Source organism: Caretta caretta, chromosome 5 (assembly GCF_965140235.1).
Source record: "Caretta caretta isolate rCarCar2 chromosome 5, rCarCar1.hap1, whole genome shotgun sequence".
In the NCBI taxonomy this organism is placed as follows: Eukaryota; Metazoa; Chordata; order Testudines; family Cheloniidae; genus Caretta; species Caretta caretta.
The window spans coordinates 89673604-89699340 of record NC_134210.1 but is presented as its reverse complement, the minus strand read 5'-3'; the positions used below and the strand labels follow the sequence as shown (position 1 = coordinate 89699340).

The following is a 25737-nucleotide window of genomic DNA, read 5'->3' as shown; positions in this document are numbered from 1 at the left end:
TTGATGGAAGAATTCTTCTACGTGAGCACTTGGGTCAGGTTACTTACACCGTTCAGGAGTGTGGATTTTCACACCCCTGACTGACGTAGTCAAACCAATATAATTTTCCAGTGTATACCAGGCATCAGTGTTATTTCACAGTGTGACTGCTCTCACTCAAGCGAGGCTAACACAAGAAGAGTTAATGCAAGTGTGTATAACTTGAGCTAACTCTGCAGTGAAGACGCAGTCTTAGAGAACAGAGTGCTGGTGCATTTCAGCCGGACAGAAACCGGTGTATGGGTAAAAGTAATTTTTAAAATAATCATTCATTCATAAATATTCTGGTTGCTACCACAACAGAAGCTTAAATTCTTTACAGATTTCATCAGTAAGCTTTCCTGGAACAATTTACAGGAAGCACAGGTAAACCCTGATTATCCAAATGTTTATTCATTTAGAACTTACATAAGACATGAACAGCATAATGTTTAAAAAGGGGGGGAGCCAGGATTGCAAAGCATATTGTTTCCCAGAAGCATTAAACATCATGCAATTCACTGCCCTTCATAAATATGTAACTGGCTTGCTTACTGAATTGCATGTGAGTCCACGCATCCAACTCCCCCACTGAAAGACCAAAAATAAGTTACTGTAGCCAACATTTAGAATGGTGTTGGCAGATGCCAGAGGGAGCCTACCTAGCCCACCATCAGAGTGGTTGTTGTGACACAGAGCATTTAAGGGTAAATGGGAGGATTCTGGGATATGGTCTCAATGTAAATGTTTTTACAAGTATCTGGAACTTTGTTGTTTAAATTGTGGAATCAGTTGCTCCAAGGGAAAGTATGGAAAAAATGATGTAAGCCCACAGATCAAAATCTAACAAGTTTATTCAAATACCAGATTGCTTTCTTTTAGTTGGGAAAAAAAACATTCTGTACTAAAAAGACAGTCTCGTTCCCACTTGGTAGCATGCTCTGCTTGCCTTCGGGCTGTCTCTCAAACAGCCCTCTTCACAGCTCTGCTGACAGAATTCAGAGCTCACCAAGGGTGCCTGTCTAAGAGTAACGCCCAACACCAACAGCCAAAGGGGCTGTCTGTGTTTGCCTTGCATGGTAAATGAGACCTCAATTATCATCTTCAGGACAATAAATCCCAGTGGATCACAATTTGATGAATACCACCTCAGTCCTAGAGGAAATGTTGTGTATATATAGTTCTAGCCAAATGGTCTCGAGGAGAATTGACCCTAGATTGTAACATGGGAACATTCTCAGCCAAGTTGTCAGCACTTCAGAGAGTTTCTTGCTTTCATGTAAATTCTTGATGTTGGGTCTTTCTGGTTACCAAAAATCTCATTTGAGTTCATTTTCTGCCATCTTTTAGCATCTTAAAGCTACAAAACTGACCTTAAAATCACAGCCGCTCATTTTATTAGTGCTCTGTATTTACACTTAGAGATTTTACACCTGGAGATTTTTATAGGATTTCAGTTTTGATTTTGTTCCAATAGCTTTTTTTGTCCATCTCTATAACAATAATCAAAATAGCTTACATTTTTATGCCATGCCTTTCCTCCCAAAGGATCCTAAGCACATTTACAATCTATAAAAGCTGACTTTTCTGTATACAGAAATGCCTTTACCCGTCAGAGAAGTGCAGTCACCTGTGGGGTGGAGCACAGCTGTTTAAAAGCATACAACATTTTTGCATTTTAAAGTGGAAAGTGAAGAATACTGTATCCATTTGAAACTACAGAGGGGCTTTAATTAGGCAGAATGTAATTTATGCGAATAGTAATCTGACCTGGGCAACACCCCAGTTCTTGCAAAAAGTGCCAAAGGGCCTTTTAATTTTAGCATGCTGTCAGGACATCAGTTGTATGACTTCTTCAGAAAAAACAAATGTCCAGCATGGTGGCCCCTAATTCTATGCAGAAGGGAAGGGAGGAACCAAGTGAATAATCTGCTTCCAAGCTGCACTCTGTATTTTTCTTAAAGGTCTCTCTAAGTGCTGAGCAGGTTTCACTCTGCTTTGTTTGTGAGATTTGAGAAAATTGTAGCCCAAGGTGGTACAGCTGCAGCAAATCTCTTGATGGTGCTCACAGAAATCACGTTCTTTATAATAATAGAAAAATAATAATTGTTGGTGATGATGGAAGTAAAACTAAGCTTGTGTGAACGCACTGGGGGATGTTTTTGTTTTCAAACAGATTTCTTTATGATGACTCAGTATGAATAATAAGCTCTGTTATGACAAGTTGTATACTTGGCAAACTCTAAAAGTACCTACAGCAAACTAAGCTCATGCTTAGCGTTAAGCACATGCTGGTGTTCCCTTCCTGAATAGAGATGCTTTTTTAATCAGGGCCTATATGCAGAAGATATTTTAAAATACTCTGGCAATGTGAAGATTTGAAAGTAATGACTTTACTGGAATATCTGAGGTGCAAACCCCAGAAGAGGATAATATCCACTGCAGCAACAGCTGTTGTGTCCATGATAGTAACAGTAATTGGTGCTTATATAGTATTTTTCATCTAAGGATCACAAAGCATTTTCTGAAGAAAGTGCCATTTTTAAGTACCCCCATGTCACTGAATGGGGAACTGCATTACAGAGACTATGCTTGCTCAAACTACAATTATAATGAAGTGCTATCCACCATTTAAAACATAGATTTTAAAAGCCAGAAGTGGCCTTTTGGTCAAAGTATGACCTGATTAACACAGACCAGAGAATTTCATCCAGTTACTCCAATATTCAGCCTAATAATGTGTGTTTGACTAAAGCATGCTTTTCTTTTCTCCTTCTTTTTCTTTTATTGAAATTTTCCTCCCCCAAAATAAGGGAAGAACAGAAAACTAAACAGAAGAATGGGAAGGGAAGGGAAGGGAAGGGAAGGAAAGGAAGGGGAGGCAGAGAGGGGAAAGGATAGGGACATCTTTGATTAATTCCTAGGGGATGAAAGCTAAGATTTCTAAAAAGTCAGACCAAATCTCTTAAAATTTGTCTGAGTTCCCTCTTCTCCAAAATGTTTCCCACTCTTCAGCTGCGAGATCAGCCAAGATGCTTCATGTGCCAATATATATTCATGCCTGTATCTGTAATTTTCACTCCATGCGTCTGAAGAAGTGGGTTTTTTATCCACAAAAGCTTATGCCCAAATAAATCTGTTAGTCTTTAAGGTGCCACTGGACTCCTTGTTATTTTTGTGGATACAGACTAACATGGCTACCCCTCTGATTTAAGATGCTGTGCTAATTTCTGTCCCTGGAGGCAAGCTGCTCTTCCCTTGATGCAAGATGAGTCGTTTGGTTACAAGTATTGTTCTAGAACCAAGCTTTCCATGCCTTTCCAAGCTGATGGGATATATCCCAAAACACAGTTCTGGGAAGTCATTTTTAGGGCTATGTCCATTAATATATTAACTCTCCTACCTAGTTCTAGCGAAAAGGATTGTATCCTGGGACAGTCCCAAAACATGTAAGCCAGAATGGCTCTGGTTGACCCTTATCTACAGCAGCAAATCTTTGGCAAGGCCCATGGACTGTAATCTGAGTGAGGACCATTGTGAATAAAATAGATTTTTCTGGTGGATCAGCCTTAATCATAGGTCAACAGTAGAGTTTTAATATTTCACAAGGCACTTTCCCATTGGCTAGGGTTAAAGGATCTAGACAAATCTTTGCTCCAGGCCTGATGCAGGCAATATAAATTAGGAAAGGTCTTTTGGGCCAGGAAGGTGTAACAGGCTACAATTGGTTAGGTGCCCTATAAAGCTCCTTCCACATCAACGACTATCCTGGAGTCTCTGGTGCGCCCAGTACCTCAGGACCAAATATGTCCTTCAAGAAATGTTGAAGCTGGAAATAACACCTTGCCGCTGGCCGGCTTGACTAACGCTTCTTCCTGAAAGGCATCCCATCTTGGTATGAAGACTTCAAGAGATGGAGAATCCACTGCTTCCCTTGGTGAATTTCTCATATATTTTCCTAAAACAAGATAGCATTAGAACACAGCTATCTAATGAAATCTCTGCACATAGATACAAAAAGGAGGCACTAAGGACCAGACCCTCAAAGGTTAATAGTTAGGCACCTAAATACCTTTGAGGATTTGGGTCTAAGAGCTTTCTATAAAGCCCATTTAAATCAATGAAAAGACTCTCATTGACTTTAGTGGATCGTGAATCCAGTGCTAAGGGAGCAAAATGAAGCATACAGTATATGCACAAGTCGGTCCAGGATGGCTGTCTATTAGACAACGAGCTAATAGTTTAAGGGGGCCTAAGCCCTAAATCAAATCAATGTCTTCACATGCATCCGGTTCGAGGAAGAACCCCACATGATAGTGCATTTTGAGCTGGATGCTTATTATTGTTGTGTTAGAACTGCAGCGTGCTTGGTACTTTACCAACCAAGTGACATTGCAAATGGAACAAGAGAATTTGCATTAAAGGGAAAATGTCAGTTTAAAAATCCATATGCAAGTTAAAAGAAAAATATTTTCTTTCCTGATGACTAATATACCACAGATTGTAAAAATGAAAGGAATTTTAAAAATCAAATTTACTGTTCACTGTGTTCATGTATTTATCCATTTCACTACATTCGGTAAATGAAAATAGTCCAGTCGGCTTTAGTTTTTACTAGTGAGTTTTATTCTGTGATTGAACTGTAATACTACAAAAGAATATTTAAATCCAAACCCAAAATGAGAAATGTTTCAATGATTTGATTTGATTTATTTTAAAATTAACCTAAATTTTGAGGCTAAGTTAACAGTGTCCCTAGGAATTCAGACTTTTATTCCAAAGTGAATTCAGAATTATGAGGCCTTTTTCAGGAAAACTGTAGTAAATGGTAAAGCTAGGGTTAAAATTCTCTTTCTTGTCCATCATAGCAGATTTCTAAAAGAAAAACCCAAAACACACTGATGGATATATCTAATACTACCTTTATTTTCTTTTATCAGCATGAGCTGAAGATAACCCATTTAATTCTATTTGCCTACCACATGCTGTTTCCATGTTAGAAAGTGTCAAGGTTCCTTCCCCACTCTGAATGCTAGGGTACAGATGTGGGGACCTGCATGAAAGACTCCCTAAGCTTATTCTTACCAGCTTAGGTTAAAAACTTCCTCAAGGTACAAACTTTGCCTTGTCCTTGAACCCTATGCTGCCACCACCAAGCATGTTAAACAAAGAACAGGGAAAGAGCCCGCTTGGAGACATCTTCCCCCAAAATATCCCCCCAAACCCTACATCCCCTTTCCTGGGGAAGGCTTGATAAAAATCCTCACCAATTTGCATAGGTGAACACAGACCCAAACCTTTGGATCTTAAGAACAATGGAAAAAGCAATCAGGTTCTTTAAAGAAGAATTTTAATTAAAGAAAAAGTAAAAGAATCACCTCTGTAAAATCAGGATGGTAAATACCTTACAGGGTAATCAGATTCCAAACATAGAGAATCCCTCTAGGCAAAACCTTAAGTTACAAAAAGACACAAAAACAGGAATATACATTCCATTCAGCACAGCTATTTTACCAACCATTACACAAAAGGAAATCTAATGCATTTCTAGCTAGATTACTTACTAATTTACGGAATTATGAAGAGCGTTCCCGGCAAAAGCATCACACAGACAGACAAACCCTTTGTCGTCCCCGCCCCCCCCCCCCCACCCCGAACAGCTTTGAAAGTGTCTTGTCTCCTCACTGGTCATTTTGGTCAGGTGTCAGTGAGGTTATCTTAGCTTCTTACAGGTGAAAGGGTTTTGCCTCTGGCCAGAAGGGATTTTATAGTTCTGTATACAGAAAGATGGTTACCCTTCCCTTTATATTTATGACAGAAAGTCATTCATAAAGAATAAGTCATAGCCAGGTTCCTTCTTTGAGAGAAGACAGAGCATGTAATTCTTGCAGGAAACTAAACTGATATTTCATCTCACAACAATAAGAGTCTACAGCAGGGTGAAGATAACATCAGGGTCATGGAGGAAAAGGGTAATCATACCTGAAAAGTACATCATGATCAAACCTGTAAAGTATGTCTGGAGGAAACCTTAGAGGGCCTCATTGTCTTTATCAACTCTATCTTTTTAAAGTACTAAACTGATATAAAAGCAGGGGGAAATGATTACGGAATTTCAGTGCATTACAGTATTATTTACAAGGCTATGGGTCAAAAGGAGGTATATCATAGATGACTTTGGCCCATTGTGTTTTAAAAGGGTAAATGCACCCAAAGCCTGTGTGAGGGGCATATTTTTAAAGTATAAGGCCACAATCCTACAAAGACTTACACACATGCTTAACTTTACACACTGTGACTAGTTCCATTGAGTTCAACAGGATTATTCCTGGGGTGTAAAATTAAGCATGAGAATTGGAGCCTAAAGAGGTAGGGGTGGACTGTGGAGATGGTATACAGATTTCAATTAGGGTTAGGATTGTGTTCAAGGCAAAATCAGGCCCTGGAGTCATGTTCAAATTCAAGGTCATGGTGAAATCTCCCTCACTGCTCAGTAGTGTAGAAAGCTTGAGATTGCTGATCTTGCAAAATTTCTGCAACTTCTAATAGTGGAAATCTCATGCAAGATAACAGTTCTTTTGTGAGATTTCCATTGCCTTGGGCCAGAATATCACAAGTATAGCCATCATCAGGGAATGTTCTCTATATCCTAACCCCAAAGAAAAAAATAGGCCCCTTCGGGTTTTGGATGTGACCCACAACCATGGGTCAGATTCAGATCTAGGGATTCATCCCACTCTCTCTACCCCTCAAGCCAATCCAACTCTTATGGAAAAGTCCTATAGAATTCAATAGGAATGAAGGCAGTCAGGTTCTATATCAATTTGATATAGTCCTATGGGAAAGTTTGATCTCCTTCCATAGTGTTTTGAACCATCCGATTCTGTAGCAGAGATATAATTCACTAATAAGTTTTATAGGATGATTTAAAAATCCTCTATTACTTTTTAGACACCTTTTCCACGAGGGCATGTTTTTTCCACTCCCTTCCCAAGAGGACATTCAATAGGGTGCATATTGAGGCTTGCAGTTTAAGCCCACCTCTAATTATAACCTAACATTTCATAAATAGAGAGGATGGGTCAGATGCTCTGCAATGGAATATAGAGCTTTTGTTTAAAACTGATCCAGGTTTTAGTAGTAGTGCCCTTACATATCAGTGTTTCTCCATAGATCTCAAAGCATGGTAAAAAGTTGTGTAAGTATCAATATCCTCTTTTTACAGATGTGGAAACTGACTCATGGAGAGATTAAGTAACTTGCTCAAAGTCACACAGCATGTCAGCAACTGAACCAGGAACAGAACTTGGATCTCTTCATTCCCTAGTGCCTTCTCCATGATGCAGCTCAGGAGTTACCGAAAGTTGATTCACTGGTAAAGAACATGTTTGAAAGTTGATTCACTGGTAAAGAACATCATACACAGGTAGAAATAAGATTTCAAATTACAGATGAAAATGTGTAGTGGTGGGTCTCCTAACTTGTTGCCTGATTCAAGTAACAGATAATAAATTGGTGTGTTTATAGACCACAAAGTATTTGTTGTTCTTTGTTTCAGGGTGTCCTAACATATTAACCATCTGATTTAAATTTGTTCCTGTAGATGCAAAATGGATACTGAATTTTCCTTTCTTTAAGGAAATTGAAAAACAAAGATGCTGGGCTTCCTCTCTATTTGAGAGAAACCATGTATATCTGTAGGCAAACCTGTTTCATATTTCATGCTCTGTTGGTGCTTTGCATTGTTTAAAATTAATTTCAGATCAGACTGCTGTTGAGTTCTAATATAGTTTTACTGAGCTCATTCTAAAAATTATTGGTGAGATGTTGGGCCAGATTATTCTATGTAGCATGATCTTTTTATGCTACATCATCAACATGATCTGGACCAAAAGGGCCACATCCAGCCCTAGGAAGATCATTCCAGTGCAATGAAAATCCTCTGGTGGATAGCCAGCCTACAGGCTCTTAGATTATTTCTTTTCCCTGATGTCTGCATAGCATGGAAAAGGTTGCAGAGCCAGAAGAAAGGGGACTAGGTCAGGATGCCCCCATACCAGGCAGATCGCTGGCTACAATTTTAACCCCTTGGGGTTGTTATCTGCAGTAGGAGAACTGGCTCACATACAACTGCAGCGGGGGCTGTGAACAATTGAACCATTGCTGAGGATCTGACCACATGTGTTTTGCTCTTTTGCTATGAATCCTTTTTGCTATGTAATGCACATGATGATGGGGACTATTAAAACTAAGGGAACACTTGTAAGCTACATAGGAGGTGGAGTTGATCCTACAACTGAAAGGGAAACATTGCTGTTTCTCAGGATATTTATAGTAACCCCAGCACCATTTGTACTTTCAGGGAAGTCCTCCTTGTGATACTGTGTACTTTAGCCATGTGTGGTCCAGCATATTGGGCACAACACTGAGATTCACAGTTCTCTGAACCCAAAGCTTCCTTTGAACTTTGCAGTCCTACACAGTAAAGCTATGTGTGGTGCTGGGCGTCCCACCCAGAGAGCTGGATACTTCTTGTGCGCTATCCTGCACTTCTCCATGGTAAACTACTGTTAAAATGCGATGGTAGTATCCATCTTTGTGTCAATACTGTTTTCTTCCCAACCCACTCCCACTCCAAACTACCCAGTGGAGGTGGACAAGGAACATCATAGTCTCATACATCATTGTGTGACAGGGTCGGGCCAGATGGCTACAGGAGAGTAATAGAAGGCAGATATATTAGCCCCATGTTAAGTAGGTCCCTTTTCCCTGGGTAAGGTAACAGGGAAGGTTTCAGAACAATCAGGAACCTTCTGGAGACAATTAAGACAGACAGGCTGATTAGAACACCTGCAGCCAATCAAGAAGCTGCTAGAATAAATTAAGGCAGGCTAATCAGGGCACCTGGGTTTAAAAAGGAGCTCACTTCAGTTTGTGGTGCGTGTGAGGAGCTGGGAGCAAGAGGCGCTAGGAGCTGAGAGTGAGAACACGTACTCTTGGAGGACTGAGGAGTACAAGCATTATCAGACACCAGGAGGAAGGTTCTGTGGTGAGGATAAAGAAGGTTTTGGGAGGAGGCCATGGGGAAGTAGCCCAGGGAGTTGTAGCTGTCACACAGCTGTTCCAGGAGGCACTCTAGACAGCTGCATTCCACAGGGCCCTGGGCTGGAACCCAGAGTAGAGGGCAGGCCTGGGTTCCCCCCAAACCTCCCAACTCCTGGTCAGATACAGGAGGAGTCGACATGGACTGTGGGTTCAGAAAAATGGCCAGACTGAGGGCTGCCGTCAAGCTCCAAGGTGAGCAAATCCTTGCAAGACTAACCAAGGTGGAGGAGGATCAACTTTGTCACAATATATAAGTACAGTCCTAACTGTATGCTGTGTCTGAGTTGTGATCATTGAAAAATGATTCCATGCTTCTGATGGTTGATTCACTGACCATTACTTTTAATTGCTACCTTATCACAGAAATTAGAAATGGAAAAGACCTATTAGGCCAACTGGACTATTCCCAGGGATCAGTACAGGACTGTTCACTATGCTAAAATATCTACTGCTTAATCTGGGATCATGTTGTAAGAGGAGACCTGCCACCAGAAGGATTGACCTGTCCAAGAGTATTGTCACTCCAGGTGATTGACGTGGAAACCCTTAACCAAACATTATCAGGCTTTCAGACAGATTCAATTTGAATTTCACAAGGTGATTCTGGGAGGTCCTGACTTCACCCAAATTGGTTTGCTCATCTATGATGGGGTTCACCCCTGACCAAAATTAAAGGAGTGAGGAAGCAGTGCTGAGCCAAGAAGGTCCATCCCTCAGCAGCTGCAAAGCATGATCCAAAGGAAGGACCTGCTTAAAATAGGACTCTGGCAATCAAGTTCGGGGAGAGTGAAGGAGAGGCTATCTACAGGTAGGAAGTCAGTTAATACCTTCTGGGACAGAGGAATCCACAGGGGAAGGACCTAGACTGTGGGTAAAGCTCACCCGGGCAGCCAGGGGCCTGAACTCTGTTTCTCTTTCCTTCTCCCTCACAAGGGAGAAATCACTGTAAAGGGAGCTGGGAAGCCCCAGTAGACTATCTGAATCACTGAAACTTCTTGAACAACCCCTCTGTGAGGGAAGCAGAGGGCTATGACCATGGCCCAGTTGGAGGAGAACACAGTGGGAGGGCAGATAAGAAGTGGCCCAGTGGAGGCTGGTCTGTGGTATCAGCTAGAAGGAACAGAAGCATTCCCCACACCTTCCACCTTGGACTGCTACATCATCTCAAAATACAAGCACTCTGGGTATTAGTGTTGTTTGTTTAGCACTTGTATGTATGACGTGTTCCACAGATAACATTGTGGGTATACATTTTTACTTTGTGCATTTCTTTTCTTTCAAAATTACAATCAATACTTTAACATTATGGGTACCAAAATATCCTCTTAACTGCAAAATGTCATCAGACATTGATTTCTTGCTAGAAAGAAGTGGAAGCTACAGATAAGTCTTGCCAATGAGAGGAAAAAACCCTAGTGTTGGTGGCTTTAAAAAACAGTCATTAAATCCACCCTCTTTACATAAACAAACACGGTTGTAAAAGGTAAATATTTGGGGGGAACACTAAAGCCAGATGCAAAAAGTTTCAAATTAATAAGTCCAAGTACTGTGTATGAATAGGATAAGGCAACTATATGTATTTTTAAAATTTTATTGCAGCCCTTGATTTCTGTTTAATTAGGAGGGCATGTTTGTCCAAGCTTTTTTCTCGATCACAACATGTCACTAAACTGACATGCTACCCTAAAATGGCACAGACACTGTTTCAGTGTTAAACAATAGCACTTCTTGCTGCTAAAGAGCAAGTGAGTCACCAGTTTTGTTTCTTCCAGTTATAATACTTTGCATATATGCCATCTTTCATCTGAGAAGCTCAAAGCACTTAGTAGTCACTGGAGAATGAAGTCTCTCAACACCCCTAGGGGAGGTAAATAAGTGTTGCACATGGTAAACTGAGGCACAGATAGGCTGTTACATTCCCAAGGACAGACGGACAGTTGCAGACATGAAGAATAAAACCTGGTTTGCCTCACTTCCAGTTTGCTGCTGAAACCACTAATTTTCACTCTTTCCCATGTTAAAAGTGCTCCCTCTGATCAGAATCCTGGGTGCATTAAAGCTATATAAGCATCTAATGGATCTATTTGTTGAATATGTTTTTACTATAGTTTCCCAGAGCTTTCTGAAGGAGAACAGATTTACAGAACTTTTTAGACCTGCACAATCAGATTGGGGGGAAAAACCTGGTACCCCAAAATACTGTGAGATATTGCCTTCCCATCTGCTCAAATTGGTAAATTCAGGGAATGCAATGCATCACCCTTAGAGCTTTTTGGTGTCATCCTGGTGAAATAATTTCCCACATTTCCAGGCTCTTGAAAATGCTGGAGCAATTTCTGCTCTTGCAATCACACTGACTATGGTCAGTACTTCATCCTCTGCCACTCATAATCTACAAAGAACAGGAGCACATTTGTTATGTGGACGAGTCATATTTGTCATGCACAAAAATCTTGTGTTTGGCACTTAGTAATCAAACCCATTTCCAATGACTACGGTTCTGATATGCAGTTGGGGAATATTATCTCTGATTTTCTCTATTTCATTGGTGCCTTGCATAGCTGTCTCTTGTGGATTTCCTGTCTCTTTAAGAGCACTTGTCAGCTGTCATAAGTGCCCAGCTCCTGCCTGTGCCATAGACTGTTACACTAAGCACTTTATAACCTAAGCAAATTGGAATATTGTTCATATGCCTAAAGTCTACTACCTCTCATATAATATCACCCTGTAAATTAAAACCTGCAGTTGTATAAAGGCAATTAAAGATTTGGTTTATGTTAGGCTTTTGGCCTTGAGGATTTCATTCTGTTTTTAGGTTTCAGAGTAGCAGCCGTGTTAGTCTGTATCCGCAAAAAGAAAAGGAGTACTTGTGGCACCTTAGAGACTAACAAATTTATTAGAGCATAAGCTTTCGTCAGCTACAGTTCACTTCATCGGATGCATTCAGTGGAAAATACAGTGGGGAGATTTATATACACGGAGAACAAGAAACAATGGGTGTTACCATACACACTGTAACAAGAGTGATCAGGTAAGGTGAGCTATTACCAGTTACAGTGGCTATTACCAGTTACAGTCATCACTGGCAATTTTATAGCACCATCAAAGTTTTTGGCACCCATGTGATCACTGGCTGTGTAGCGGCATTCCATGGTAAACATGTTTCAGAATTCATGGGTTGTTCATTCTAATAATATGTCCAAACCAAGAAACATCAAAACCAAACTAGTGCTGATTGAGGTGGTTTCTGGGTTCAGCTTCGAATATCCTCATTTCTGGTTTAGCCCTGCTACTTGATGTGGAGCAGCTGCTAAAAATTATGAAAATCAAAAGCATAAATCTAGTATTCTTCAGCCTGCTTCAGCAGCCACATTTCACTTCTGTACAATACTTGGTATAACCCTTGTTCAATGGATCTGCAGCTTCCTATCAAGCTTGATGGCACAACTTCCTTATGGAGGCCACTGAAGAGACTGAAACATGACAGTAGCTGGTGCTGTACAAGTGTCCACATCTTTTGAGTGTCCTCCAGAACTGTCTGTTATGTTGCCCAAATATTGTACCATTACCACCTGCTTGATGGCCCCATGCGGACAGGTTAATACTGAGCTGGTTGTAATCTGGAGCTGGAGACTGCTTGATGGTGATGGTGAGGGACTTAGTTTTAATAACCAGACTAATAACAGACTAATACACAGTGCTTCTTGCCTGACCATGTCTGCCATCAGCTGCAGTGATTCACCAAACTGAGCCAACAAGACAATGTAATCAGTGGATTTGAGAACTCAAAGCAGCTCAATACCACCACCAGCTGCCTCTTCAAGCTTATCCACCAACCAATCAATGACTGTATTGAAAAACAATGGTGACAGAAGGCAGCCTTGCTGAGCTCCTGTGGAGAAACCACGCTGTGTATCTATCATGACTCGAACACAGCTTTCTGTCCCATTATAGAGCTCTTCTGTCAATGATACTCTCTTTCCAGAGACTCTGAGTCACCTCGTCAGACCTCACAAGCTTGCTCATTGCACTGAGTGAAAGGCCTGAAGGAAGTCTACAAAAAGCGCTGTGCTTGGTTTATTAAATTTAGCTACCTTGTCAAAGAAGTTGTCTCAAGGTAAAGATCTGGTCAGCAGTAGAACAACCAGGTCTAATGCCACAGTCAGTTTCCTGACCTTTGCCATGAAGTAGATAGTTGATTTGAGACATTGATATGGAAACAAAGGCTTTCTATGGGACTGACAACATCATAATACCTCTATAATTGCTACATTTGGCCTTCTCACCTTTTTTGAACAGAGACCGAATAACTCCCTTCTTCCAGTCATCGGGGATGATATTAGTGCACCAAATGGTCTGGAAAAGCCTATGCAACTGCAGTACAACAGTGCTCTCGCCTGTCTTCAGCAACTCAGGTGTCATGTTACAAACCCCTCATGCCTTCCCAGATTTCAGTTCATGGATTATGACCTGGATCTTTTCTTGGTTAAAGGAAGATGGTTCTACTGGGACTTCTTGCCCTTCTTTAAATGCAAGAGGGACTCCAGGTGGCAGACAACTGAGGAGCATCTTGAAATGATGTTTTCCATCAATGCAACTGATCTTGCAGATTCTGCCTGATTCTGCCATCCTGATTCTTTATTAGATAAACTGCTGCCACTCTCCCCCGCAAACACAGCAAAGTTGAAAAGAGGGCCTAAATATGAAAGGTATTACAGGCTACTACTACTAGTCTCAGTTCAGCTAGTTTCCCAGGATTTTGTCTAATCAAAATTGAACCTGAACTTCATAGATAATGAAACACGCTGAGTCAGAATGGGAGATCTGCAAAAACTCCCCAGGTTCTGCTCAATGGTTCAGTTGTTTATCCAGATCTTATTAAATTAATATTTGTGTCTAAAATATCAGTCTGTAAATCTCAGAGAAATATGCTGACAAAAAAAAATTCAGATTCTTCCTTCCACTCCCAACAAGAAGTATGTCTCTTCTCATCTCTTCTCTTTGTAAAAATCAAAAGAGTTTAGGTTTGATTCTGGGGTTGAACATAGACATAAGTTGGTTCTTATTTTACCATAAGTGGCTCTCAGACACCCACAAAGTTAGTTGGCACAATTATACAAATAGAGGTGATGTAATGTTAATATGAAAATGACTATTTTCATTGGTCTGTTAAGCCTTTGAGCATGCCCAATTAGAGAGAGATGTTACCAGAAGCCTGAACAGACTCAGACTGATCTATGTGTTCAAGGAGTTAATAAAAATAAAGTACTGTTCCTGACAAACCTGATTCGTGAGTGTCTGGTAAATATTATAGTTCCTAACATGGAAATCCATTTGACATCTAAATATGTTTTTGATTGAGTTGTTAGTGGTTCAGACTATGCAAGAGATCTGCAGTATGAGTCAGAGAGGAGAATTTACCCACTGGGCTAGACAGTGCAGCTTATAAGAACATACAAAGCACCTAGTGCAATGAGGTTCTGGTCCATGAGTAGGACTATGAAGTACTATGGTAATACAAATAAGCCATATGATTATTATTTATTTATGAACTTTGCATTCAAGAGTCTTTCATTCAGAGCTCTTTAAACACTCTTACAATTGTTATTTTCTTATTTCAGATTTATATTACAGCAACATCCTGAGGCCCCAATCAGAGCCCAGGCCCCACTGTGCTCAATGCTGTACAACCACATATAATGACACAGTCCCTGCCCTGAAGAGTTTACAGTCTGAGAAAAGATCTTACAATGTTAATAGCAAGTCAGAGAGGAGGATCTGGTTCCTGCCCCAAGAAGCTTCCTACCTAAATGAGGAACTGCAAGCTAAGTAAGTCAAACTCACCTAGTAACGGAATGACAGAAATGAATGATTATCAAGCGAGACAGGCTTTTAAAAAAGCCATTTTCAACCCACAGTTCCAGGCATTCACAGTAAAAGCCAAATGCCAATTCTGAGTTAGTGAAAACTTCTATTGATTGTCTCTCAAAAATCAGATCTCAATAGCTATATGAGATCCTGGAAGCTCTGGATTGTTCTTTGTCCTGCAATGGCATTGGCTGATAGATTACAGTATGATAACAATTAGCTCTAAATATCAGTTTTGATCTGTAATAGGCAAATCCATGCTTGATCTACATGATTTTCTTATTGTTTAGTAGAATGTAGACTAGAAGAGTTAAGTCACCCAAACATAGTTCACATTCTACAGCCCTGATCTAAAGCCCATTGAAGTCAATGAATATCAAATGTGCGCTCACGTCCTTTCCTCTAAATGAGCTATTAGCATGTTTCTTACAATACATTTCACACACTATATACAATATTTGTGCATGTACTGTGTACAAGACATTTTTTTCCATATATGTTTTCTGTTTCCCTGTGGTCTTCTGATCCTCTTGTTTCAGAGTAGCAGCCGTGTTAGTCTGTGTCTGCAAAAAGAAAAGGAGTACTTGTGCCACAAGTGATCCTCTTGTGTGAATGAAAATTTACTTATGCCAAAGAACAACTACTATAAAACAGGGATTTTATAGTGGAGTTCCCTTTAGCCTGAGCCACTGTGGAAGGGGAAATAACATCTAGTAGACTCAACAAGACTGGTAATGGGTGTGATGGTGACTCAACACTTGACCACATTTCAGGATTCCTGTAGATTATTATTGAACATGAATGATAGAAGTCAGCTTGTTAGCCCACCAAATATGTAAAATATCAGGAAAAAAATCTTTGAAGGGAGATCTATTAGTATGAGAAACAGTCTTCAAAGGGAAGCCTCATTAATTAAACTGAACAGGATGTTATACTTCCAGGAGGAGAGGAGGGAACTTTGGTGGAGAGGAGGGAAACGGGGGGGTTGATGGGGAGTAAGCAGCTAGCCTTCCAAATACGTCTCTCCCATTTTTAATGTCTCCATATTGTATAATTCTATTCAAACATACACTTTTTGTTTATAAAAAATAATATTCCCTGTGACAAATGCATAACAATGACTCTATTAGCCTGGGCACCGAGTTTATATATGTTAATCATTTGTAAGGTTTTATTAAGAGATGTTAATGCCTAGACCACAGCCAAAAATGTATAGAAATGCATGGCATTGCTATCACCTGTCATAATATCCTGTATTGTTGTAGGTCTAGATGAAAGTGCCTCACTGTGATTCGCTTATTTATTGCAAGAATTCAAAGGCTGTTTATCTCGATTAGTTAAAGACCTATAATTACAGCAGTTTGACCTAGAGGAAGGTAATTACTCCACAAAAGCTCTCTACAGGAAACCAGACATTAGCCTTGGCTAATTAGGCTGACATTCACAAGCTGCCCTTATCAGAATGCAGATGGATTGGCAATAGCAGCGTGCGAAGAGCATCTACAAGTACTGCATGAGTTCCCCACAGAAAGCGTCTGCCAGTCAATGGTGTCTAGGAGTGGAATTATTTTTTGCTGTCTTTTATACGTTTCTTTAAGAAAGTCCCTTTCCCAGAGACTGTTTCTCATGAAGAAAGGTGGAAGTTGATGGCAGTCTGGGGGACAGAATCAATTTATTTGGGGAAAAAACTATATGAGCCTGGTTTCAGAGTAACAGCCGTGTTAGTCTGTATTCGCAAAAAGAAAAGGAGTACTTGTGGCACCTTAGAGACTAACCAATTTATTTGCACATAAGCTTTCGTGAGCTACAGCTCACTTCATCGGATGCATACTGTGGAAACTGCAGAAGACATTATATACACAGAGACCATGAAACAATACCTCCTCCCACCCCACTCTCCTGCTGGTAATAGCTTATCTAAAGTGATCACTCTCCTTACAATGTGTATGATAATCAAGTTGGGCCATTTCCAGCACAAATCCAGGTTTTCTCACCCTCTGCCCCCCCCCCCCCCCCCACACACACACAAACTCACTCTCCTGCTGGTAATAGCCCATCCAAAGTGACCACTCTCTCTACAATGTGTATGATAATCAAGGTGGGCCATTTCCAGCACAAATCCAGGTTTTCTCACCCCCCCCTTTTTTTTTTTTCCAAAAACCACACACACAAACTCACTCTCCTGCTGGTAATAGCTTATCCAAAGTGACCACTCTCCTTACAATGTGTATGAAAATCAAGGTGGGCCATCTCCAGCACAAATCCAGGTTTTCTCATCCCCCCCCTCCCCAAAACACACACACACAAACTCGCTCTCCTGCTGGTAATAGCTTATCCAAAGTGACCACTCTCCCTACAATGTGCATGATAATCAAGGTGGGCCATTTCCAGCACAAATCCAAGTTTAACCAGAACGTCTGGGGGGCGGGGGGCGGTAGGAAAAACAAGGGGAAATAGGCTACCTTGCATAATGACTTAGCCACTCCCAGTCTCTATTTAAGCCTAAATTAATAGTATCCAATTTGCAAATGAATTCCAATTCAGCAGTTTCTCGCTGGAGTCTGGATTTGAAGTTTTTTTGTTTTAAGATAGCGACCTTCATGTCTGTAATTGCGTGACCAGAGAGATTGAAGTGTTCTCCGACTGGTTTATGAATGTTATAATTCTTGATATCTGATTTGTGTCCATTTATTCTTTTACGTAGACACTGTCCAGTTTGACCAATGCACATGGCAGAGGGGCATTGCTGGCTCATGATGGCATATATCACATTGGTGGATGTGCAGGTGAACGAGCCTCTGACAGTGTGGCTGATGTTATTAGGCCCTGTGATGGTGTCCCCTGAATAGATATGTGGGCACAGTTGGCAACGGGCTTTGTTGCAAGGATAGGTTCCTGGGTTAGTGGTTCTGTTGTGTGGTATGTGGTTGCTGGTGAGTATTTGCTTCAGGTTGGGGGGCTGTCTGTAGGCAAGGACTGGCCTGTCTCCCAAGATTTGTGAGAGTGTTGGGTCATCCTTCAGGATAGGTTATAGATCCTTGATGATGCGTTGGAGGGGTTTTAGTTGGGGGCTGAAGGTGACGGCTAGTGGCGTTCTGTTATTTTCTTTGTTAGGCCTGTCCTGTAGTAGGTGACTTCTGGGAACTCTTCTGGCTCTATCAATCTGTTTCTTCATTTCCGCAGGTGGGTATTGTAGTTGTAAGAATGCTTGATAGAGATCTTGTAGGTGTTTGTCTCTGAGGGGTTGGAGCAAATGCGGTTGTATCGCAGAGCTTGGCTGTAGACGATGGATCGTGTGGTGTGGTCAGGGTGAAAGCTGGAGGCATATAGGTAGGAATAGCGGTCAGTAGGTTTCCGGTATAGGGTGGTGTTTATGTGACCATTGTTTATTAGCACTGTAGTGTCCAGGAAGTGGATCTCTTGTGTGGACTGGACCAGGCTGAGGTTGATGGTGGGATGGAAATTGTTGAAATCATGGTGGAATTCCTCAAGGGCTTCTTTTCCATAGGTCCAGATGATGAAGATGTCATCAATATAGCGCAAGTAGAGTAGGGGCGTTAGGGGACAAGAGCTGAGGAAGCGTTGTTCTAAATCAGCCATAAAAATGTTGGCATACTGTGGGGCCATGCGGGTACCCATAGCAGTGCCGCTGATCTGAAGGTATACATTGTCCCCAAATGTAAAATAGTTATGGGTAAGGACAAAGTCACAAAGTTCAGCCACCAGGTTAGCCGTGACATTATCGGGGATAGTGTTCTTGATGGTTTGTAGTCCATCTTTGTGTGGAATGTTGGTGTAGAGGGCTTCTACAGCCATAGTGGCCAGGATGGTGTTATCAGGAAGATCACCGATGGATTGTAGTTTCCTCAGGAAGTCAGTGGTGTCTCGAAGGTAGCTGGAAGTGCTGGTAGCGTAGGGCCTGAGGAGGGAGTCTACATAGCCAGACAATCCTGCTGTCAGGGTGCCAATGCCTGAGATGATGGGGCGCCCAGGATTTCCAGGTTTATGGATCTTAGGTAGTAGATAGAATATCCCAGGTCGGGGTTCCAGGGGTGTGTCTGTGCGGATGTGATCTTGTGCTTTTTCAGGAAGTTTCTTGAGCAAATGCTGTAGTTGCTTTTGGTAACTCTCAGTGGGATCATAGGGTAATGGCTTGTAGAAAGTGGTGTTGGAGAGCTGCCGAGCAGCCTCTTGTTCATATTCCGACCTATTCATGATGACAAAGGAGGTGCTGTTGTAGGATACTATTAAATTGGATACTATTAAATTGGATACTATTAATTTAGGCTTAAATAGAGACTGGGAGTGGCTAAGTCATTATGCAAAGTAGCCTATTTCCCCTTGTTTTTTCCTATTCCCCCCCCCCCCCCCAGACGTTCTGGTTAAACTTGGATTTGTGCTGGAAATGGCCCACCTTGATTATCATGCACGTTGTAGGGAGAGTGGTCACTTTGGATAAGCTATTACCGGCAGGAGAGTGAGTTTGTGTGTGTGTGTTTTGGGGGGGCGGAGGGTGAGAAAACCTGGATTTGTGCTAGAAATGGCCCAACTTGATTATCATACACATTGTAAGGAGAGTGATCACTTTAGATAAGCTATTACCAGCAGAAGAGTGGGGTGGGAGGAGATATTGTTTCATGGTCTCTGTGTATATAATGTCTTCTGCAGTTTCCACGGTATGCATCCGATGAAGTGAGCTGTAGCTCATGAAAGCTTATGCTCAAATAAATTGGTTAGTCTCTAAGGTGCCACAAGTACTCCTTTTCTTTTTGTATGAGCCTGGTTCTGTAAGTGCTTCAGTCATTCCTTGCCCTTATGACAGTGGTTAGCCATCTCATCATTATTGGCACATTCTTCAATCTTCCCCCTTTTGACAATTTATATTGTGTTAATCTCTCTGAGGGGGTTTATATTTAGGTTTTCTGTATATGATCCCAATGAGCTCCAGAAACGAAGCTGATCAAAGAAAAAAATGACATTTAATTTGTGCTAAAAGTTGCATCATTTGCATACTAAATAAAACTTTTTATGGTTTGAATTTACACCTCAGTCATTTATGTAAGAGTGAATAATGATTCAATTAAGCCATGTGGAATTGTTTTTAAAGATACTAAGAATGTAGCTCTGGTTAAAGAGTTTACATTTTCAAAGTGAATTTAGTATTTTTTAAAGCAGCTGGACTGTCACTAACAGCAGAACAATAGAAGTTGGTCCAGTAAAAGCTATTACCTCACCCACTTTGTCTCTCCCAAACAGCTGCCAAGTTTAGAATTTATCCCAGTGGGACAGACACCTCCACTGTGCTTTCATATTGTCCATGTTGCGAGATTATGATCCAACATCTTTCTACTGAGAGGCAGTGTAATGATGCTGAGACAAAATGGCATTGTGTTGTAGCATGAGGATGTTCCATGGGCATGGAAAGTGAATTGTTTGTATTCCTCAAGCAGTGCTTACAGGACATAGGGTTTCCCCAGTGCAATCATGCCAAGTCTGCAAATGATGAACCTGTGAATTTCAAGATGGGTGGTAACCAAAGTGAGCCCGTAAGAGAGTTTATCCACCCCACCCTGCCAAAATATCTCAACCCTGAGATGTAAGTACCACCTCAAGAGATGAGAGGGTAATTCAGTCCCACACATATTCAGTCACTGGCCCCTGCTGAGACTGTGAGTTGTAGGGGTGTCAAAACACTGTCAGTTGTGGTGATGTGCACTTCAGGCTCTGTAGGTATTAGACTGAGCATTCAACTTATTTCACTTATACAGCCAAGCAGCCTTCAGATGATAACTACTGCCTGTTACAAAGTCATACCAATCAGGGCTAGTTTAAAATAGGCAATTTACCCATGGAAGGCTCTAATCCCAGTACAGATCTCTTCAATCAATCATTCCCTTTACATGGTTTCCATGGAAGGTATATCTATTTTATATATATATATATACACATATAGGGCAAAACTCTCATTGAAGTCAATTGTGCAAGAACAGACTCCTAGAAAGGTTAAATTATTTTCTTCGTAATAGCCAAGTGTGTGGGGTTTTTTCCTGCTATGTTTCTGCACATGGTTTGGGGCCTTATTAGACAGAAGTGAGGATGTAAAAGCCCACTCCATCTTCACACCAGAGTACAGTAGATGTGCAAGTTGTGGTCCAATACCACAGTTATTGTTATTTATATAACTAAATATACCTGTTTCCAAGTTATTTTCTTTTTCTTAACAAAAGACAGACGCACGTCCTTGGAAAGAGGCCCCTTCAAATGTTTGAATTAAAAAGTGTTATTAAATGTCAGTTTGTTTTATTAGTTCACATGAGACTTTAAGGGCAGAATGATGCAATATATCAGTGCATCAGTTAGTTCATCCTACCACAAATATTCATGATGAATGCAAGCATGCTTTCTGAGTGAGGAGGAGAACTGGGATGAAGATGAGTCAAGAATAAGGAGGGAGCTCTTAATGTCCCCATACATATGTGCTCATGCATGCACTTGGATGTAGGTTCCTTCCAGCTCCTTCCACCAACTTCTGAACAATGCAGTATTTGACTCTCCATCGGCCAAGCTGCTCTTGCTTTTCTCCCTGCAATAGTCCCTAAATTTAATAAAAGAAGAACCTAGAGTATCTTGCACTTTTTTAAAATGAGATACAGCTGAAATGTGGAATAGGAGTGAATAAATCCTCTCCAGCAGAGCGAACATTTTCTACAAGTTTTTTAGTTTCTCACCCGCCCTTGCAATAGATGAGATGGGGGACTAAAGGAGGGCTAGAGCAAGTGTTAATAAATCAGTTTCTTCTGTGTTAGTTTATCTTCTGTTTACTTCCCAGTCACAGCACAGGTTGTATTTTATTGCTGAAACAAGAGGGTAACAAGTAAATGTTAAATGTTGTTTAAGCCTCCTGGACAGTAAAAAACAAAGGAAACTATGTTGCATTGAAAAATGTCAACTAGTCCTTTAGAAGAATGTAGTTAACTAATGAAGGTTTGCATAGTACTTACAGAATCATTTGGTGGAGAAAATGAATGAAGTTCCTCCATCTAATTGCAACACTTGCTCACACAGAGCAATAGGGAAACTTCAGAAATGTCTTTGGAGTGTGTTATATTCACAATTGCTCTCCATTACAATCAGTCTAAAATGTCTTGAATTTTACACTTTTCCAACAAGGGCCAGCTCCTCAGCTGATGTAAGCTGACATAATTCCATTGAAGTCTATAGAGCTATGCTGATTGCACATTGGGGAGCTGGCCCTTGGTTTGGGACATCTGCATTTCTCTGCTAAACCTGATTGTCCATTGTAACAGTGTGTTTCCTGTAAGTGAAGTGCACAGTGCCTTGGTCATATCCAATTATTGTAAACACTTAATCTTCTGCTTGGAAAAGTGTTTGGAAATGTACATTAATAAGAGAGTAAGTAGATTGGTGTGTTTCTACTTTGGGTCAAGCACAACGCATTGCCCATTCCCAAGTTTTTTTTTAAAAAACACTTCTATTATAATCACACACACACACATATATATATAATGGGCCTGTCAGTAGTCTCGCTTCCTGTCCCCCCACCACTGCCCTAGTGTAAGCCCCATTTTAGGTCAGCACAGTGTATCGGCTTTGGGGGTAGGGCCGGTTCTAGGCACCAGCTCAGGAAGCTGGTGCCTGGGGCGGCAAATCAGAAGGGGCGGCACTTCGGCTGTTCTTGGGGCGCACTCCTTCCTCAGTGGCAACTTCTTCATTTTCCCTTCTTTGGCGGCTGCTTTTTCTTCTTCTTTTTTTCTTTTTTGCTTCACTGCTTGGGGCGGCAAAAAAGGTAGAGCCGGCCCTGTTCGGGGGTTTGCCCTAGTACAGGGGCTCTCAACCTTTTTCTTCTGAGGCCCCGCCAACACGCTATAAAAACTCTACAGCCCACCTGCGCCACAACAACTGTTTTCCTGCATATAAAAGCCAGGGCCGGTATTAAGAGGTAGCAAGCAGGGCAATTGCCCATGGCCCTACAGCAGTTGCTCAGGCTTAGGCTTTGGCTTCAGCCCTTGGTCGCAGGGCTTCAGCTTTCGGCCCTGGGCCCCAGTCAGTCTAATGCTGGCTCTGCTTGGCGGACCCCCCTGATACCTGCTTGCGGCCCCCCAAGGGGCCTCAGAACTGCTGCCCTAGTATAATTACTTCAGTGTAGTTTTATGGTATTTCCTTAATGTAGACAGGGCTGAAAGCCCTGGAGATTGAAGTCCTTTACTTTTCACAGAAACAGTAGAGCAAAGGCAGCAGTGGAATGCTCCCTGCCCCCCACCAAAAAACATGTTTCTCATGTGTGGCCTGCAGAGACCAATCTAGATGTGAGATGGTCATAAAGTGCTAAATCTTCCAATTCACAACTTTGAAGGTGTACACGGAGAAGGGAGATCTGGGGCTCCCAAGCTGCTGTTCCATTGCACCATTTCCTCTTGGTGAGGTGATGCCAAATTCACTACTGCCCTTGGCAGGTACAACTCAGTTGACTCAGCTGAAACTGTACTCATATGCTGAAAATGAATTCAGCCCCAGGTCTGCATAGAGCATGTCTGGGAAGGGCCATCAAAAAGGGTGGAGTCCTGGAACTATAGAGGAAAACGCTATGGCTTCCTGGCTTTCTTTGTAGCAGTAACATGCTTCCACAACTCTCCTGACATCCCCACCTCACTCCAATAGCATTGCCACATAGCACACCCAGGCCTCTTCTAAAGTATTAAAAACCCAGGGATCTGGACTTACCACTGTTAACTTACAATTTATAATGCATTATACATCATGGGATTGAAGAACATGCTGTCTTGAAGTGCCAGTACCTTTGACCTCCTGTCCTCTGTAACATTCCAGCTATGAAGCTGAGCTCTATCGTAGCAGCTGCAGAGATCAGAGAAGCAGCTCTCTATGGTGAAGAGAGAACATAACAAGTATTACCTTTCCACTCCATACAGCCCTCCCCTCAGCACTCTGCCACAGGATTTAGGCCTTTCAGTTTCCCACCATGCCTTGTAAAAAAAAAAAAGGAGGGGAACATACAGCTGTTAGGCTCCAGACCTAGGTCACCAAAGAGCCATCAGCCAGTATCATCAGCAAACCAGGTTGGAGTCAAACTGGCAACATAGAGGGGAAGGTTCCAGGTCCCATTGCCAAACCCCTGAGCATCCAGTCCTGCTCCCAAATCCCGTTCAAAAAGATTGCCTGTCATGCATATGCGATGGAAAACTGTACCCTGGCAAAACACAAAACGTAAATATTTAAAGAAAAAAACACAATGAAACAAAATGTGATGCGTTTATATTTCCATGGTTCACTGCCAAGTATCTCTCAACCTTTTACCCATCTAGTGCTTAGTGCACCACATGTTTTTGAAGACAGTGGATTAAACTCCTCCATCATTGTGGAAAACATCAGTGTGTTTGTTCTGGCCTTTCTCTCCCTGCATTTGTTGTTAATTTACAAGTTTCTCACATCCCTTTGACAATTTCTGTCAGTGTATTTACATGTTTTAGATTTCTGAAGGAATGTATATACTGCCTGTAACACCACCCAGGGTCTGGTGGAGATTATCCCCACAAAGAATGAGTGTAGCCCCACCAAATTTCAGTGGACATTTGAGAACACAGACCAGAATTTAAGCATCTGAGACACATGCTGAGTTCAAAACTCCTTGATGCCCCACCGATGCACATCTTCAGATGCTCAGCAGGACCCTCCCTCTACAGAGAAGTAAATCATTTACAATTCCAGCCCAAAACTCCATCTAAACCTCAGGGTGAATCTGACCCTGAACCTTTGTTGAGAGACAGCATTGTTGTCTAGAGGAATGAGAGTCAAGCACTTGTAAGTCCTAATCCTGTCTCCAATGTAGATTTTTTTCAGCCAGTTACTTCACTTCACCACAGCTTCCTGATCTGTAAAATGAAGACAATAGTTCGGACCTACCTGCCAGGGGCACTATGAGAAATAGGAGAACAAATTGGGTAAAGAAAATACAGTACTTTGAATAGATAAAGTGCTTGAAAACTCTTAAGTGTTAGTGTCATTAATGTTGTGGTTTTAAAAAGTCAGTAAAATGTATTAAGCGCTCTGACATAGTTGCCAATTTCAGCCAGGCATGGGAGCAGAAAATACTAAGCAAAACAGACCCTGATGAATACTGCCAAAAAAATCCCACTTCTAGTCCTTTGAATTGTTAAACAAATTTGTTTCAAATGTATCTGCATCCCTTTTATAGCAATTTGCTATAAATATTCTGGAGAATGAGTTTATTGGTGGGAATTTTCATAGAAGCAACAATTTTTATTAAAAAAAGTTCCCCAACTATTCGTGGTGACCACATTCTGATTTTGTAAGCATAAGTATTCACGCTAGGAGCCAGATTGCAAGAGTGACACTCGTCCCAGCTAGGAAGATGTGAGCCCTACTTCTCCCTTTTGGCCTCTGGAGCGGTGCAAAAGGACCAAAGTCAGGCCACAGATGCTATTCCTCAAACATTATGAAATGTTTGGTTGAGGTTCCCCACTATGAAGGAGAAGGAATTGGCCCCTATAATCTCTTAGTATATTCACCCTCCCTATGCCCTCCTTCATCCCATGAACATTTCTTACTTGGTGGCAGGTCTTCTTGGATGGACTGTCTGACAGCTGCTCTGCCTCCAGGATTGGGGGGGGCTTTAGAACTGATTAGCTGGGCAGCTCACAAAAATACATGGCTGCCGTCTTTTCTGAGGTGAACAGTTAATCTGCTCAT

The 25737-nt window shown here is 41.5% G+C and overlaps 1 protein-coding gene across 4 annotated transcripts in view; it reads left to right on the top strand.

Annotated features, from left to right (window-relative positions):
- Positions 1 to 25737, top strand: part of ERCC6L2 (ERCC excision repair 6 like 2) — a 231730-nt gene that overhangs the window by 155905 nt on the left and 50088 nt on the right. For 2 of the 4 annotated variants that reach the window (XR_012668542.1, XR_012668544.1), the window contains 2 exons: positions 7244 to 7444; positions 14745 to 14952. The gene's annotated coding sequence lies outside the window, so the exon portion shown is untranslated. Of the gene's footprint in view, positions 1 to 7243; positions 7513 to 14744; positions 14953 to 25737 lie in introns of those variants that run through there. The other 2 variants (XR_012668543.1, XM_075128642.1) reach the window with 2 other exon arrangements.